This window comes from Macaca mulatta, chromosome 7 (genome assembly GCF_049350105.2).
Source record: "Macaca mulatta isolate MMU2019108-1 chromosome 7, T2T-MMU8v2.0, whole genome shotgun sequence".
NCBI classification, from domain to species: Eukaryota; Metazoa; Chordata; class Mammalia; order Primates; family Cercopithecidae; genus Macaca; species Macaca mulatta.
The window spans coordinates 151974785-151993719 of record NC_133412.1 but is presented as its reverse complement, the minus strand read 5'-3'; the positions used below and the strand labels follow the sequence as shown (position 1 = coordinate 151993719).

The window sequence follows — 18935 nt, the reverse complement described above, 5'->3', positions numbered from 1 at the left end:
ATATCCCTTTGGATAAAATGACTTTCTTTTGATCTTGCATCTGAAATTCATTTTATCACTCAAGTAATGGGAAATAAAGGAATTAGTAAGATGAAAAGGGTGTGTGTGTGTGTGTGTGTGTGTGTGTGTGTGTGTGTGTGTGTCTTTCAGATGCAGGTACATGTGTTTGGCTCTTTTAAACCTAGATGTTTTTCACACTAAAACCCTGATCCAACTGTAGAAGTTTCTTTGCCTCTTTAGAGAAAAGTATTACTATGCTCATTGCATTTGAGAGTAGAGAAATTGAAGTTGTATTCTGACTGAGATTTAGGGCCATTCTCTTTCCCCCTCCTCTGCCACCTACAGTCAGTCTGGCATCTTAAACAAGGTCATTCATGCAACAGCAAGAGAAGGATCTTTGTTCGATAGACTTAATGTTCAATCTATCTTCCTGGAGGCAGCCACCTGTTATTCTTAGAGTGACCTTGAGCTCCTTGAAGGCCAGCCTTTGTATCCTCTCTTCTTATCACAGTACCTGTTACATAATAGGGTCTCAATAAATAATTGCTAAATGGTAGTAAACCACAGTGGTAATAGATGGTTTCTGTAATATTAGCTAACATTCTGTAATATTAGCTTAACATAATATCCCTTCCAGTACAAAACCTTCCCAAATAGATTTCTCTCCTCCTGCACACTTACTCTCTGAGTCCTCATGCAATATAGTTGACTTAGAGCAACAAGCTCTTGACAAAATTCTGGCCAGGATTACTTTCTTTTTGGGAAACAATACAAGTTATTAAACCTAATCAATTTAATTAGTCTCCTTGTTACCTCGGACCACTCTGAATTGGTTTTTCTAGCACTCACTGATTCCTTGACATTAGTACACTTTGCTTAGAAGGTCACATTTCTTCCTTAGAAAATTATCTTTGAAATGGCTACCTAGACTAGGTGTCCTAGAGGAAATGTTTGGCTGTTAAAAAATAAGTCTAAAGTAAGAAGGTTTGCATGAGAGGGAGACTAATGGGTGAGAAAAGGATTTGTCAAGTTTTGGATGCAAAGACCAAGGATACAGGATACCTGTGACCTGAACCTATCATCATCAACAACAATGTGTTGAGCACATCCTATTATTTCAAGCATGAAGCAGAAAATAGTAAAGCAGGCATGGTCCAAGCTTTCCAAAAGCATGGTGTCTAATTTGGTAACTAGATTATTATTTCAAAAAATAAATACAAAGTAAAAGCTGAGGTACAGAACAAAAGAAACAAACTTAAGAGGTCTGTCAGCAAAGAACCAGGACCCCAAGTGTTACAAAGAATGGAACCAAAAATAATGAAGCCTATATACCAAGACTCTATGCAGTGCATAGTCTTCAAAGCTTTGAGAAAATTTCAAGTAGAAAAAGAATCCCATACTTGAGCAAATTTCAGCAATTCTAAATTTTCCATAAAACAAAAAACTAAATTCACTCCTTACTCCTCCTACAGAATCTAGTGTCTGAGAACCTTGTCCAACTAACCTTTTCTGACCTCCCTTCATTATATTTTGTAGAACCACCCTCAAACCATCAACTCTTTCTCTCATGTCTAGATTTTGAAGCTGATGATTTTCTGGAACTGGCCCTTTTAGGTCTCAGGTCTCATTGTGTTAAACCCATCTAAAATAATGGTCATAAGCATTCTCTGCATTAAAATCAGAGCTAGTTTCTTACCTGGTCTAAGTGACTTCTGTGAAGCAAGAAACCAAACTCCTAGAGATTATGATGAGTTGAAGTATCAATAGGAAGATACATTAGAACCACAAAACAGAAAATGGGCAGTGGAGAAGGCTCTGATGTCTTCTGAAGCCTATGTGTTTGGAAAAAGGTCTCATGGTATTTATTAATATTGGGGCATATTAGAGGTTAACAGAAAGGATAAAAAACTAGTTTTCTTTTATCAACCTATGACCATTAGTGATAACAAAATATCAGGTAGTCTACTATGGTAGACTGTTTTATTGTTCATAATTAGTCATGCTTCCCCTGTTTTTTAATTATATACCCATACCCTTTGCTTATGACTTCGCAGTCCCTTCCACTAGAGTGGATGTAGTGTATTAAACCACCCTATGTTGGGCTTGGCCACATGACTTGCCTTGATGTAGAGAATGTGGACAGTAGTGACAACGTATGAGATGCAGACTTAGGTCGAAGGAGGTACTGAGTGCTTGCATGGTCCTTCTTGTACTCCTTTCACTTGCTAGTAGGAGAATATCCCCTGGGTAGCCTCTGGTCCAAAAAGAATGTGGTAATGGGGGAGCCGATCTGAATCTAACTTGAAACTTGCAGCTATTTCCAGCCCTCCACAGCTTGGAACAGAGCCACCTTAACCTATCCATAAATCTATAAGTATAGAATTTAAATACTGCTTGTTATAAGTCACAAAGGTGTGGGGTGGCTTGTTCACAACATTACTGAGGCAATAGCTGGCAAATATAGCTACTTTGAAGTCATTAAAAATAATGTTTTTCAAGATTTTATGATTTGAGACAAAGATCATATAACACTGAATTGCAATTATGGTATAATTATGCAACTATGAGATAATTTTTGAAAAAAACAGCAACTGGAAAAATTAGAATAATTACTTACAAAATACATTAACATGTTATATATATACACATATGTCTTCCAAAAAATATATATATAGAATAGAGTACATATATTCATGAATAGTGTATATTCAAGAATAGAATATATATACATATATACATACACACATACACACACACACACACACACATATATATACACATTCCCAAAATAATAGAATAAATCATAACAATATGTTAATAATAACCATTTCTGCTTGGTATAATTATACTCAATTATGTTTATTTTTGTCTACCATGCAATGGGTTTTGTAGAACCACCACAGGTTTTTGTATTCAGGTACTCAGTTAATGTTGGCCAAAGAAAAAGTTGAATTAATAAACTTCCATGTGCCAAATTTTCTACAGTAAATATATATATATATATAAATTTTAGAATTATAAAAATCAATGTTTATTTTTTAAATGGACATTCATAATCTATAATGTTAGCAATAACCCACAGATGACAATTTTTATGAGGCTTCTTTTCAACAGTGATAAACACTCCTAACAGAGCTATAATCCAGAGATTGGTTTATTGAGTAGCATTTTATGAAGACAGAATAACAGTCCTACCAAAGTCAAGATTCATTATATCAATTGTCCCATCAAAGCCCCCAGGAATGCTACTCTGTAGTGAAAAGAAATTGAATGGGTCAACCATGTTCTCCACATAAGAAAAAAACTAAAGTGTTTTGAAGGGATCACGGGCAAGAAAAGAAGGAAGGTGAAAGAAAGCTGAGAAAGTGAGATATCTGAAAGGAAGGAGGAAGAAAGGGCAAAAGGAAAATTTACAAAGAAATAATTCTGCTCAGCATCATCTGAGGACACATTCCTTGACCATCATGCCACCACCATCAATCTCCATTTGCAGAAAGCTCAAGGGACAAACCCAATGTTAGACAGAGAGAGGCTCCTTTGTGCTGCAGCCAAATCATTTCCTCAAGTAGAAATTGATATACCAGGGTACTCTTCTGCATTCCTCAGTCATATTTTAGCCATCTGGTTTTATAGTCATTGTTTTGTCTGGCTAAGACCCTTTCTCATTTATTGTAGTTCAAAAGGAGATGACTTCCAGGTTAGACAACGTGCTCAAGAGGCCTTAGGGGCCTGTCCTCCCCTTCAACCAGATGCCACTTACCTAGGTAGCTGGTAGGCACCAGCCACCTTGCAGTTTTGTGCAGCCCACATTTTATGACAGCTCTGAGTCAAGTCATTCTGAATAAATAAGGGTCAATTTCATCCCTCGGGGAGGGAAAAGCCCTTTAAACAATAGAAATTATTGCTGCATCAAGCTTAAAAGATACATAGAAATGAAGAAAGGACTGTGTGGGGTTTATCAGGGAAAAAATAATGAAGAATAAAGGGAATAAAGAAGAGAAAACAGGAAAAAGAAAAGGTAAGCAGGACAGGGGAGGGGTGAATAAAAGGGAGTGAATGGGAACAAAAGGGTATCATCCACGAAGTGCTTCTTTCACCAAGGAGAGCTGCAAAGTCACCCCATTGTTTTAGATGGTAGAAATGCCTGCCTTGGATGCATAAGCCTGCTTCTTCCTCTATTCTAGATTCATTCATTCCATGCCTGCCCACCTGTCCACTTTAAGCAACACTGAATCTTGCCACTCTATAGCTAATATTGAGTTACAGGAATAGTTGCTACAGGGCCAAGAGGCTAGGCCCCAGCCTAGGGGAGCTTCTCATTATTTTTCTCTAGGCACATCCCCAACTATGAAAATCCTAACTTATTATTGGGGGTGAGGGTGGGCAGTTTAGATGTCTAGCAGGTGTACTAAGTTTCTTCAAATTTGTCAGATAATAAATCAGAATTCTAACTAAAGTATAGTTAACTTTAGAAATAGTCCCATTCATTTCATTTTGCTTTGCATTCATTCTTTTATTTGTTCCTCCACAAACACGGATTGAACTCCTTTTCCTTGGCACTGGGGATACGTAGTCTATGGATCCCCATCTAGAGAAGGAGAGATGAGCAAAGCAAAAATTAGAGAGGTCCAGATTTATGGCCGAAGAATTTGTGTCAGTGCATTCATGTGCGTGTCTGTGTGTGCATGTGTGTTTGTACACATGGGTAAAGATGCAGGTATGAGTTAAGGTATATTGCAGCCCTGGATAAATTGTGATGAGGCAAAATTGGTCTTTCTAAGTTTTGAGCTATACTCATTTCATGCTTTTCTGGACCAGCCCCATGAAACTTTACAGTTCTTCTCCTCCACCTAGGAACAAAGAGTATGAACGAAAAGATGTGGAAGATCCTGACTGCTTTTCTCAATACTGAATTTACTCCAAAATGACAGCTTCCATCCTAATGTATTTCTCATGTTTGCCCCTTGGAAAGTCCTAAAACAGAGAACTGACAAGGTTGGAAGAGGAACAAAAAAAGCCATCTCATTTCTTACAGCTCTTTCTCCCTCCCACAGTACCTAATCCCACCTCTAAGGCCTCCTGTTTTAATGAATGGCAAAGAATAATAGAAAATCTGATAGACTGGGTGAAAAAGTCCCACCTTTAGTATTTGCTAACATTGTGACTATGGAAATTTATTTTAGTTTTCTGATCCTTGGTTTAAGTATCTAAAAATCTGAATGATACCACAAACTTTATAAGATCTGCTCTAAAAATTAAATGAGAGAAGAATAATAATATTCCTCCATGCACCGAACACTTACAAAATTATAGGCATTGTGCCAAGATTTTTACACAATTATGTATTTAAGCCTCATAACAACCCCAAAATGGCATTTTGATGGATCAGAAAACTGAGGCTAAAAAGGGGTTAAAAACACATCCAAGATCACATAATAGTGAGCAATGGAATTGGGATTCAAATCCAATTTGTTGTTGTTGTTTGTTTTTGAAATGGAGTCTCGCTTTGTTGCCCAGGCAGGAGTGCAGTGGCACAGTCTCAGCTCACTGCAACCTCTGCCTCCCGGGTTCAAGCAATTCTCCTTCCTCAGACTCCTGAGTAGCTGAGATTACAGGCACCTGCCACCATGTCTGGCTATTTTTTTTTTTATTTTTTTATTTTTTTTTTGGTATTTTTAGTAGAGACGGGGGTTTCACCATGTTGGCCAGGCTGGTCTCAAATTCATTACCTCGTGATCTGCCTGCCTCGACCTCCCAAAGCGCTGGGATTATAAGCATGAGCCACCGCGCACCTCCCCACCCCACAAATCCAGTTTTGTCTGACTCCAAACCTGGTGTATTTTACTTAAGGACCAAATTATACCTGGCACATGCAGGTACTCAGTAAGTGTGAATTCCCTTTTTATACTCCCTGACGTGTGAATGTCAGTGACTTTCGTGGCCTCACTACAATTGTCTACTCCCTCCCAGGTTGCCTTTTAGTAGCTCCCTTCTTGAAGATGACCAGGAATCTGCGTATTTAGACCACTTCTTTAAGCATCTCTTTTTAACAGATGTGTTGATAACGTAAGGTTTGGGTAATGAGATTTTCCAGACCATAAGCTGCTAACTAAATTAATCGACAAGCTTATTTGTAATAAATAAAGGGATGATTACATGTAAAAACAATCACAAGGACCCACTGAGCTTGTGAAGAAATATTCTGACCCACACAGCAAGAGCATCTTACTCTCAGCTACAAAGGACCAGCCCAAAGGCACAAAGCAAGAGCACCTCTGAAATTGCTTTAGGATAGACAGCTCTCGTTGGGGATTCAAAATACTGAGTGATAAGTCCCACCGTGGCTGCTTACTACCTCTGTGACTTTGGGAAAGTTACATAACCACTCTGAATCTCAGTTATTTCTTTGTAAATTATAAGCACTTGGAATACTTGATTTTTTAAGGCCCTGACCAGCTGTAGCATTCGATGATTCTGTGTCAGCTGACACTTGTCAAAATCATGATTTCCTTGTCTAGTGGTACCCTAAGATGTTCCTATGGTCAAAAATAAATTTAGCTTTGCTTTTGAGATATGTGATTTAACACACTCAATCTAGGACTATTTTGAGGAATAAGATGAGGTGATAAATGTGATGGTACCTGAAGTGGGCCAAAGCTTTTATTGAGACGGAGTTTTCGCTCTTGTTGCCCAGGCTGGAGTACAATGGTGTGATCCCGGCTCACCACAACCTCTGCCTCCTGGGTTTAGGTGATTCTCCTATCTCAGCCTCCCAAGTAGCTGGGATTACAGACAAGCACCACCATGCCTGGCTAATTTTATGTTTTTAGTAGAGATGGGGTTTCTCCATTTTGGTCAGGCTGGTCTTGAACTCCCAACCTCAGGTGATTCACCTGCTTTGGCCTCCCAAAGTGCTGGGATTACAGGCGTGAGCCACCATGCCTGGCCCAAAGCATTTTTACAGGATAAGAAACTAATAAAAGCACTAACCCCACCACCACCATAAATGTACCAGTGAATCCTGCCAGTCACACAAACTCATAGTCCATATGTGTCACAACATCTGATATTCATGTGAGTTACTGCATTGATAATACAAGCTTTCTCCTTGGAAGGGCGTGGCCTGCTTCACAAAGACCCCTGTGAAGTACTGGAAGCCATCCTTCCTTTCAGTGAACACAGAACCCTCTCCTATCTACCCCCACTTCTCTCAATGACTGCTGGATTAACTCAGCAAGGAACTTAAAACCACAATAGATGAGAACTGGTTAGTGAAACTAGTGATGTTTATCCTGAGAATGACTGACAACATTTCAGTGAAAAACATGATAGCTGTCTTTGAATAACTGAAGGTCTATTGTAGAGGAGGGTTTTAGCTTGATCTGTTCTGGACATCCCTAGGATCCACGGCACGATAAGCACCTAGTGAAGGTTTTTTTGTTTGTTTGTTTGTTTTTTGAGTGAATAAATCCTGTATAGCTCCCAAAGCCTGAACAAAAGCCAAAAGAAACATTCTGAAGATAGATGATGGCTATGGTTGCATAGCAATGTAAATGTGCTTTATGCCACTGTATTATACACTTAAAAATGGCTAAAATGAGGCCAGGTGCAATGGCTCATGCCTGTAATCCCAGCACTTTGGGAGGCCAAGGTGGGCAGATGGTTTGAGCTCACAAGTTTGAGACCATCCTGGGCAACATGGTGACAATTAATCTCTACAAAAAATGCAAAAATTAGCCGGGTGTGATGGTACATGCCTATGGTCCCAGCTACTTAGGAGGCTGAGGTTGGGAGGATGGCAGGGGTTGCAATGAGCTGAGATTACATCACTGCACTCCAACTTGGTCAAAAGAACCAGGCCTTGTCTCAAAAAAAGCTAAAATGGTAAATGTTATGTTATGTGTATTTTATCACAATAAAAAAGAGTGTTTACAAGAACAGAAAACCAAATACCATATGTTCTCACTCATAAGTGGGAGCTGAAAAATGAGATCACACAGACACAGGGAGGGGAACATCACACACTGGGGCCTGTCAGTGGGTGGGGGCTAGGAGACAGATAGCATTAGGAGAAATACCTAATGTAGGTGATGAGTGATGGGTGCAGCAAACCACTATGGCACGTGTATACCTATGTAACAAAACCACACGTTCTGCACATGTAACCCAGAACTTAAAGTATAATAAAAAAAAAAAAGCGAAAAAAAAATAAAAAGAGTGTTTCAAAAAAGAGACTATAGTGAAAGGAAGATTTTTAGACTACTTAGCAACATCCAAAAATGGAATGGCTGCTTCATGAAGAGGTGAGCATCCTTGTTACTGAGAGTAGTAAAGTATATCAATCACAAAAGAGATGACTCAGGAGTGGAAGACCCAGAGATCACCTCAACATTTTCTTGGGTGACCTTGGGCAAGTTACTTAACCTATCCTTGACCCCAATTCCTCAGATATAAATTAAGAATGAAAATAGCACGTATCTTATGTAGTTATTGCAAAGATTAAATAAGCTAACTACTGCTAAGCATTTAGTACATCATATGGAGATAAGAGTACATATTCCTAAAGAGTCTACACAGCAATTTAGGAATTTTGTCCAGGGGTATATATGCATCAGATATTGAGTTAGACTCAACAACCTCCGAGGTCCTTTTCAACTTGAAAATATGAATGTGTAAACTCCGATAAAAGAGTCACCCCCCACAACCCCTAATAAATATTTTATAATCTATACAGATAACAGAACTGTTATTCATCATTTTTTTTCTTCTTCTACCTCTACTCTCAATACAGCCTTGACTTTGTGGATTTCCACAGAAGGAGGCTCCACCTTATAGTGGCTGAAGATACTAGGTTGCTTGTGAAAGTTTCATTACAGACCGAGCCATGGGACAAGGAGATCAGAAACAACTAACTGGCTGGTGATGAGCTCCTGCTGAGCAACAGCGAGCTACTACAGGAATGATGACATTAGGAATCAATGGCTATCTTCAGACCCAGAGAGGATGTTTTCCAGGATGGGGAGAATTCAACTAAACAAACATCAGAGCAGTTATCGTTTCTTTACAACGTTGCTGATGGAGATAAACAACGTGCCAGCCTTAGCTGGTGTCAGTATGTGGCTCCAGGCGACTAAATGAAAACAATATTCAAATACCAGTGAGCCACAGCAGTAGGTTTCAGACAAGGGGCCTGCAGAAAAGACTGAAATCTGAAATGCACAGGTCTTTCTTACCCTGCAGAAACAAAGAGGGGGAGCATGCTAATCCCACAGATTTCATGAGGCTTCTGATTTACTGGCCTCTTAGTAGGCTCTGTTGGGGTTTGTCATTTTGATGAGAATGTCTTGCTATAAAGGTTAAACATGCTAAGAAGCATGAAATGATCTTCTCCAAGAAAGACTGCATCGGCTTGGCAGAAAAATAGCTGTCCAGTAGCCCACAGAAGGGGGTCTTTCAAGAGCCACTTACATTGAGAGGTCCAGCCTCAAGTTCCAGATGTACTTGTCACTCCAATATCCTCTCTGTTGGGCTGGGTTATTTGTTGGGGTAAGATGGGATGAGTGATGAAAGAGAAAGAGAAGAGAAATATATACGTATCTCTTCCTTCTACACTTCCTGTCTCTAAATCAGTTGCCAACATTTCAAATAAAATTTATCAATTAGAACAAATTACTGGAGACTTACCAAATGGGTTTGCTATAATGGCATGACTACTGCCTAGAAGATCATGAGACATAAAAGTATATCTTCACAAATATGCACAGATGCACAGATACATATGTATTTCTTTGAAAAATCCAATAAACAGGAACCAAAGTGAGGGACTAAGAACATTCTATTCTAGGCTGGGTGCAGTGGCTCACGCCTGTGATCCCAGCACTTTGGGAGGCCAAGGTGGGTGGATCACAAGGTCAGGAGATTGAGACCATCCTGGCTAACAAGGCGAAAATCCGTCTCTACTAAAACTACAAAAAATTAGCTGGGCGTGGTGGTGGGTGCCTGTAGTCCCAGCTACTTGGGAGGCTGAGGTGGGAGAATGGCCTGAATCCGGGAGGCGGAGCTTGCAGTGAGCTGAGGTAGCACCACTGCACTCCAACCTGGGTGAAAGAGTGAGACACCATCTCAAAACAACAACAACAACAACAACAACAACAACAACAAAAACAAAAACCTATTCTATTCTATTCTATTCTATTCTATTCTATTCTATTCTATTCACCACTCATTTCCTACCTGGAGGCCTCAGTTTCTTCATCTATAATTGGGGGTGGGTGGTTTTGCTAGATAGTATCTGAGCATCTATTCTACTAGCAAGGTAAGTAATTATACAACCCTTTATACTCTGCCTGGTTTTCATTGGGTCAGGCCAGTTTTAGGTTTTAAGTTTGGTACTTCTATTCATGATTACTACATGTTTGCTGCTTTTTCCTCTTAACAATCCTTGGTGGGATTAAAACAAAACCCATGATAAAACAGAAAACTTCTCAGAAGCTAGAGGAAAACTATCCACATGTGCTCTATGCACAGACACATATATAATACTCAGTATCGGGTGTCATCACTATAAATCCCAAATGAGAGACCAGAATAGGGAGAAGTTCAAAATACGATTTTTCTATCTCCAAGGAAAAAATCTTCTAGCTTAATTTCAAATACAGCCAGTTTTACAAGACAAAGAGAGACAAACTACGACTCATTGTTTCTACCAAATACATGCCAAAGCTTGGCTGAGATCACCACAGTTACAACAGATCCACTTAATGCAATTCTTTAAAACCCGGGATTACAAAAGAGTCACATTTAATTCCAAATATACCATTTAAAGTATGAAGAAAAGCATGCTTTGGTATGTTCTCTTATGGTTCAACCTTCTCAACGTTAACCTGTATCATATGCCTTAAACATAGAAGTAAGACCTGGGTCATTTCCACCACACAAGAAAAAAAATGGAATAAAAATACCGGCCAGATCATTTTTTCAATTCTTGCATTGCTAAATTCCAGATTCTGAAAGGGGAATATTGGCTTTATTATCTACATGAGCACATTATACACTTTGATTCTACAATGGAGCCTCACAATAAGCCAGTTAAACACCCACCACCAATACTGTCAGTGGTAAATATTGAAATGGAGGCAGAGAGAAGGTAAATATATGTTCTGAGTGGGACCAAAGTGGGTGTAGGTTTGACTCTCAGCTACATCTGCTTAATGGTCACCATAGTCCTCTCCACTCCTCCTAAGAATCTGCCACTGATTCAAGATGGCTCAGAAGAAAGCAAGAAGCAAAAGGCTTCTATTGCCAGACACTTGCTCTTACCAATTTCAGCTGTTCTTTAGCTGTGTATAATTGATTACTAACTAAGTCCTATTGACATTGCCCCTTTTTTATTTATCAGATATGTTCAAAAACTCGACCTCCTCTCTCCTTCCTTCAGGGAGGGCTCTTATCTCTCAATCCTGAATTAATACCAATGCAAACTGGACTATTATATGCTGACCTGTTGGTCTTCTGTCTTCTCTATTCAATTTATCTTCTGCCACAGTGATCTGACCTGGTTATCCCATTGTTAAATATGGTATGCCTCCTATAAGATAATGCCTAAACTTCTTGGGAGAGCAAAATGTTTCATGACTGGCTTTGTCACCCCTACAGTTGCACCTTCGAAAACTTCCCCTCAAATCTCTCCTCCTCACTCTTTAAGCCCTACATGCCACCCACATGGAAAACTTACTGTTTATTGAAGTCACCTTTATACATCTGTTCCTTCTGCCTAGAATATTTTTTCACTGCCTGGTCTGCCTGGGAGATCTTTGATTCTCCACCAAGCCTCAGCTCTAGTGGCACCAGTCTGTGATGCCTTCCATGATATTTCTCCCGGCACTGATATCACCATTCCTTGGATACCAGAATATAATGGCAATTTATGAGAACCACAATCAATGCCTTTGTGTCCCACATGCTCAACACAGTCCCTGGCACGTAGCACTCAGTAGGTATTCAGAATGAATTGGGTGGCCCTTGATTTCTTCATGTAGAAAATGAGGATAATAATATGCAGTGTGCAGAGTGGATGTGAGGGTTAAATGACTCAGTATATATTAAGAACCAAACATAGAGAAGGCACATCATTTTTTTTTCAATAAATACTAGGTCTTTTAACTTTCCTTTCCTCTTAATCCAAACTGTAGTGAAGAAGGATTCATCTCTCTGTGAAAAGAAACATGAAGCCAGAGATGCTAGAAAAGCCTGCAACAATCCCCTTGTGTTGTGTTTCAAAGCACTTGTTTCTCATAATTTAGCCACATTTCAATTTATTGCATTATTATGGGCAGATGTCTGCTCACAGTTAAGCTGCTTTGAGCACACACAGTAATAAAGATACAGAGAGGCAATGTAAATGGCCACCGAGTCCCCGCATTTGACAGCACTGCAGTCAGCAGCAGGTGTGCTATGGTTCATAAGCAGCTGTCACGCACTGCACCAAAGTGCTGACCCTCACATTCTCAGGTTGAATGTAGGTATAGGTGTTGATTCTTAAAAGATCTCCAAAGTCCCCAGCCTGTCCTTCTTAGACCTCAAGCCTTCAAGACTCTAGAATAACTAGAATCTACAACCCTGATACTCTTTTTTAGAGTAACAGGACCAGCTGTGATCGGAGGTAGCTCAGACTCTCACCTGGTGGGATAACTCTCAGCTACGGTTCATGTACTATGGAAAAGCTTCCTAGAATCATAAAATCCTGTGCTTATGGAAAGGGAAACTTGCAGAACTGGAAGTTAAAAAAAAAAAAAAAGAGGCTGAATCTGTGCTCTGCTGTGGCTGTCAGCAGGGATACACTTGTATGACTTAAGCAACGACAGAAAAGAAAAAAATATGGAGACACTTTGATTTATGTCAATGAATTGTACATTTCTTGGGAAGCCCCTTTCTCAGATACATGACATTATCTATCAAAAACAGTAAACAATGGACCAAAGAGGAAACAGCCTTTTAGTGCTCTTTAGAAAACTAATGTTCTATTCATTAATCCATCAATTAAAACTCAGGTCTGATGAGCCTGAAGTGTACTCAGTACGCCAAGGTATTCATTTTCTTAGATGAATGAATCAGGGAGATGAAAATTTCATTGCAGTGCTGATATAACTAAGCTGAGTCCTAATCCAGACAGTTCTGCGGATTGCGAGGAACAAGGACTCACATTCCTGTCCTGCCCTTCATTCACCTTTCTCTCTCTCCTCGGGATAAGGGAAGACATTGCCAAGCTGATGACATTTGAGAATCAGAGTTTTAGAGTTGAAAAGGCCCAGAGAGAGCATGAAACCCAACTGCATCATTATATTCTTGCAGAAAAGAAAGGTCAGAGGATCCATCTCCAGGTCAGACATTTAAATAAAGGATCTGGAAACCTATGAGGGATGAGGGTACAACCATAACACAGATTCCCCTCCTCAATAGCATTAAGACCAGTAAAAGCAACCATCATTGTTATATTTGACCTTGGAAGCCCAGGTTTCTGTTATTCCCACACCAGTGAGATAGTCTGAGCAAGACCTCAGCGAATCCAGAACTAATTATAAAATAGTATATAATATGCGTCGTATCTTGCTTTCTAATTGTTATCTTTTTCTTTCCTGTGATTATTCCTTGAATCATTAACATTGGTAGATTGCATTAGAGTTTGCAGATTATGTCTCTATCCCCTCTGCTGTGCTGTGAGCTCATGGAGGACAGAAAGTGTGTCTCCTATTAACATAAATGTATATCCTCATTAGCTCACAAAGCCTGACACAGAAAAGAGCTAAATACCTGTTTATGGAATCTCTATGTTAATGTTGAAGTTAATTCCAAAGAAGCATCATAGCTTCATTTCCTAAAGTTTTGTGGACCAAACGCCACTGAAATTAAAGCCACTTAAGTAGACTGTGTTGAGAATATAGAAATTTTAATAATTTAACTTTAATAGTCTAAAGAAGATGCAAAATGAATATATATTTTTCATAATCATATACTACATGCTGTGTAGTTGTCCAAAGAAGTGATAAGCATGATTTGATCTAAAATGATAGTGATGGAGGAGAGAGTGGAAAGAAGTAGGATGGGTTGGCCGGGTGCGGTGGCTCAAGCCTGTAATCCCAGCACTTTGGGAGGCCGAGATGGGCGGATCACGAGGTCAGGAGATCGAGACCATCCTGGCTAACCCAGTGAAACTCCGTCTCTACTAAAAAATACAAAAAACTAGCCGGGCGAGGTGGCGGGCACCTGTAGTCCCAGCTACTCGGGAGGCTGAGGCAGGAGAATGGCGTGAACCCAGGAGGCGGAGCTTGCAGTGAGCTGAGATCCGGCCACTGCACTCCAGCCTGGGCGACAGAGCGAGACTCCGTCTCAAAAAAAAAAAAAAAAAAAAAAAAAAAAAAAAAAAAAAAAAAAGAAGTAGGATGGGTTTACATGAGAAATGGATGAGACTTGCTGAGATAGATTGAATATCATAGGAAAAAAATAAAAGAAAATGCCCAAGGACAGTGGGGATGCCATTTACCAGGATGGGGAAAAACTGAAAGAAAAAGAAGTCTGGGGCAGGAAGGAAGACCTCACCATTTCTGCTTTACAGTGATATGATTAAGCTGTTCAATGATACGATTAAGTCCAAGAGGACTTCACAGGATGCAGGTGGTCTTCCAGTATATTAAAGAATTTCCAACTATCTGTTTAGAATTAAGTAGCTATGTATTAAGTAGCTATTAATTAAGTAGCTTAAGTTAATCTATCAGATAGCAAAATGGAGATGTCAAGTAGACAACTAGGGATATAAGAATCTGGGATTTCAGGGAGAGTTCCAGGCTAGAGACCTCAATTTGGAAGTCACTAAAATATGCATGACCTTTAATATCATGGCAACTAGGGATATAAGAATCTGGGATTTCAGGGAGAGTTCCAGGCTAGAGACCTCAATTTGGAAGTCACTAAAATATGCATGACCTTTAATATCATGGCAAAGAGCACCAAGGGAATTGTGCAGGCCAAGGAGAGACCTAAAACAGAAACTCTGGAGCCCTCCAACATTTAAAAACCATCTAGTATATGTATATCACAGTACATATGAGGGAAAGGCTTCTCAATGTAATGGAAAGCCTGATGGATTAGGAATCAGGAATTCTAACCATTCTATAGCTATTCCAAGTTAAACTGATATTGACTTAACTTCTCAGGGCTTCCAATTCCTCATTTACCAAAACAGGAATGAGGTACAGGTAACACTAATGGTATCCGCCAACCCTACTATTTTCCCTATTTTCTTTTCTTCTTCTTCTTTTTTTTTTTTTTTTTTTTTTGGTTTTTGTTTTTTTGAGACAGAGTCACTCTGTCACCCAGGCTGGAGTGCAACTGCATGATCTTGGCTCACTGCAACCTCCACCTCCCAGGTTCAAGTGATTCTCGTGCCTCAGCCTCCTGAGTAGCTGGGATTACAGGCATGTACCACCAAGCCCGGCTAATTTTTGTATTTTTAGTAGAGATGGGGTTTTGCCATGTTGGCCAGGCTGGTCTTGAACTCCTGACCTCAGGTGACTCACCCACCTCGGCCTCCCAAAGTGCTGGGACTACAGGCATGAGCCACCACACCTGGCCTCTGCCAACCCTGCCATTTTCCTATGCCAGGATTTCCATGTGGCATATATGTAGCATTTCAGTGACACAATCCAGCCTCATTGAAGACTGGTGTCTCACCCTTTCCAGGCAGAATCATTTGCTGCTGCTGCTGCTGCTGCTGCTGCTGCTTCTGCTACCCAGAATCACACAGGAGGTTGCCTAAAAAGGGAGGCCCTGAGTGGACAGGAGCAGCAGCTGCATGCCTTTCCCACTGGAACAAGAGTCACTGGAGAGAAGTGAAAATATTTGTATTTTTCATGTTCAGCTGGTGCATACGTCAGATAAATGCTGTACTGTAGGTTATTTTTCTTGACATTGGGATGAACTTGTGCTGAGCTTTATTTTCTTTCTTGCCAAACGAATGCCAGCATATGTTTAGAAAAAGCCATTCAGGAAAGTGCATAGATTCAGCAATGCTCTAAAATTTAAGCTCCATGACCTTCAAATAAATCAGACCCTTGGCTTTGCCTTACTGGAACTTGACACTCACCAATCGAACTAGACAGTTTGGCTATACCAGCAAAGATAAGATGTTGTCCCAGGTCAAGTGATCATAGCTCCTTAAGTAGAACTAACTCCAGAGCAGGCTAAAGACCAGCTAGACTGTTTCCTCTGTCCAACAGGACTTCACTGGATGGCAGGTGGTCTTCCAGAACCTTAAAGAATTTCAACCTATCTGATTAGAATTAAGTAGTTAAAACAGGCCTTTGCTTTTTAGGTCATGGAGACGTCTCTCACATCACTACGAATAGCCAACCAAAATAACTAGAGCTAAACAGTTGGGATGGGTAGAGACAGCTACATCTTAGAATAGCAGCAGATTATGATGAAAAAATCTAAATACAATATCAAGCCGATTTGTAGACGTCAAGATTTAGAGTAGCTCATCTTCGCAAGCAGGAGAAGCACTCTTACGAGGGTAGAAGCAGGAGTTATCCAATTTTACTATAAGAGAAATATACCCATGCAAATTAATCTTAGTATCATATACACAAACACTTTCTACTTCCCAGGCCTTATTCTCTGACTCTCTTATCTTTGGCTGATGACTTTGGTCCAGGAATTGTCTCTTAGACGTATCTGTTGCTGACTTTGCTTGGGTCATTGGGCTATTTTGATGTAGTGTCTAGTGTCTGACCTGGGCCATGAAAACTCCAGTTTTCAGCATTCCATCTACGCTTTCTTCAGTGTATATACACAAGTGCTTCTTTCTAACACTCCCATTCATGTGTAGGTCCGGTGATACCAAGGGACTCACCCCCAAGGAAGTTCCAGTAGAGAACACAGTTTGAGCTACTGGGACACACAGCCTTAAAAACTGTCTTGGGCTTAACACATTTAGTACAAATGATCCATTCTAGGCTTAGAATTGATTCTAGAATGCTTCTACATGATAAAAATTAGAGAGAGAATGGCAAACTGAGTGACTGTGTTGACGTTGTTATGGTGAATGGCGCAGGGCTCCTTAATCCAAAAAGGATCCCATTCCTGTATAGAGAATGCCCAACACATTTTCTTCATTCTTCTTCAGAAGTGCCTAGAGTGGATGCCTAAGTTATAAACAGGAGACCTAAAATCCAAGAAACCTTGGATCCCCTTCTCTGGGCCGTCATTCCTTCCATGTAGAAGTGGCCATTCTTACCTGTTTGTCCTACTGTTTCCCTATAGATATCTGCCATAACATCAACCACATGTTAAACATTTCTCACATTTCCCTTTGCTTCTCTGGGAGGACTATACACCCCTTGTTCAAAAGTAAAGACTGTGTCAGGTTGGTGTTTCTGTTTTGGTTTGTTTGTTTGTTGCATTTCTAACCTCAAACATAGTGCCTGGAACATACCAGGGCTTCAATCTATGTCAACGTCCTGTAGGAAAAATGAACAAAAGATACTCAAAAGAGTCTCCACTAAGGAATCAGTTTCAATAAAGAAAAACAATGTCTTTGGGAATCTCAACTTTTCTTTGCTAGCAGAGAAGAGTCCTATAATTTTTACACTCCACTGATTCATTCTGAACATGGTGTCAGGAACAATCCAGGGGCAAAAAACAATTAGTAGGGGAACAAAACAATCAGTTGAACTGTCTGGGATTTGAGTGATGTATACATCAAGTATCTTAAATTTGCTAAGCTTCTTCTCATTTGGCCAGAATGGATAACTCTTGGCTGCACTGCACCAAGAATAATTGTCCCTCATATATCCCCAATCAGCTGCCTTCTAATGACTAGTCATAAGTGACAATGTAAAAGTTGCAGTGACTTTCACTGTTCTTGGCAAGTTTTGGACCAGCTCCCATTGATTCACCCTTGAAATGGGTGAGCTCAGAGACACCTTGTACAGCTGGCTACAGTCACTGTGTCCTGCCTCTGACAATCACAAGGCCCTTGAGTTAAGCAGAGACCCAAGAAGAAGAAGTGAGATGTCTGAGATGACCTTTATACTGCCTTCATGGATAACAGAAGATCCGCAACATTTTGGCAAACACCAAAACTGTCTCATGCATCTCAGAGACAAAATGACCTTTCTATCTTCCCCAACCAGCACCAGAATAGGTTACCCTACAAAGATATTTGGAAAGAGCCCAGGCATCTGAAAGACTGACCAGCCCCTTGTAGTCTATTTCTGTCCTGGATGGGTATTTCCTCATCATAGGTCCTGTTCTAGCGGTTGCTGACTTGAAAATTCCGTGAATTTTAATTTTAATTCCATATGCTCTAAGAAAGCTCTCTTTTCCTCCTTTGTCCTCGTGTCCTGTATTCTATTTCTGATCTGACTGTAAGAAGGTTTGTAGTTCTCTTGAAATATACCTTCGCTAGTAACACAGTTGGCCCCACAGTTGGCCTCACAAAAACCACGCCTTGAAAACTGGTCATTCAGCCCTTGTTCCAGGCCTGGCCCAGGATCCATCCACATCACCTATCTTCTGATACTTGGACAATTTCTGGCCACTGGCCATTGGTCTGTAGAGATGAGACCCTGCAGGTCTCTCCTCAAAACCTTCTTATTTTCTCTTCTCTGAATCTCCATGTCCTTCTTTTCTGTCTACTAACATGCTACTGTCTTATATCATCTTATTACAGCTTATTATATAGATGTCTGAACTCCTCAGCTAAATAAATGATAAACTTCTTAAGGGCAAGAACTATGTCTATACAGGTACAGCATTCTCAAAGCCCTAAAGCTATACCCTTAGCAAAAACTTGGTCTTGATGCAAATTATCCTTTCATAGAATTTAGAAGCTGACAGCCTGTGGACTTGATTCGGTGTGCTCAGCATATAAAAAAATA

General features: G+C 40.1%; 1 protein-coding gene across 1 annotated transcript in view; it reads right to left on the bottom strand.

Annotated features, from left to right (window-relative positions):
- The window catches only part of NRXN3 (neurexin 3), a 600687-nt gene that overhangs the window by 255069 nt on the left and 326683 nt on the right, over positions 1–18935 (bottom strand). The window lies entirely within an intron of this gene.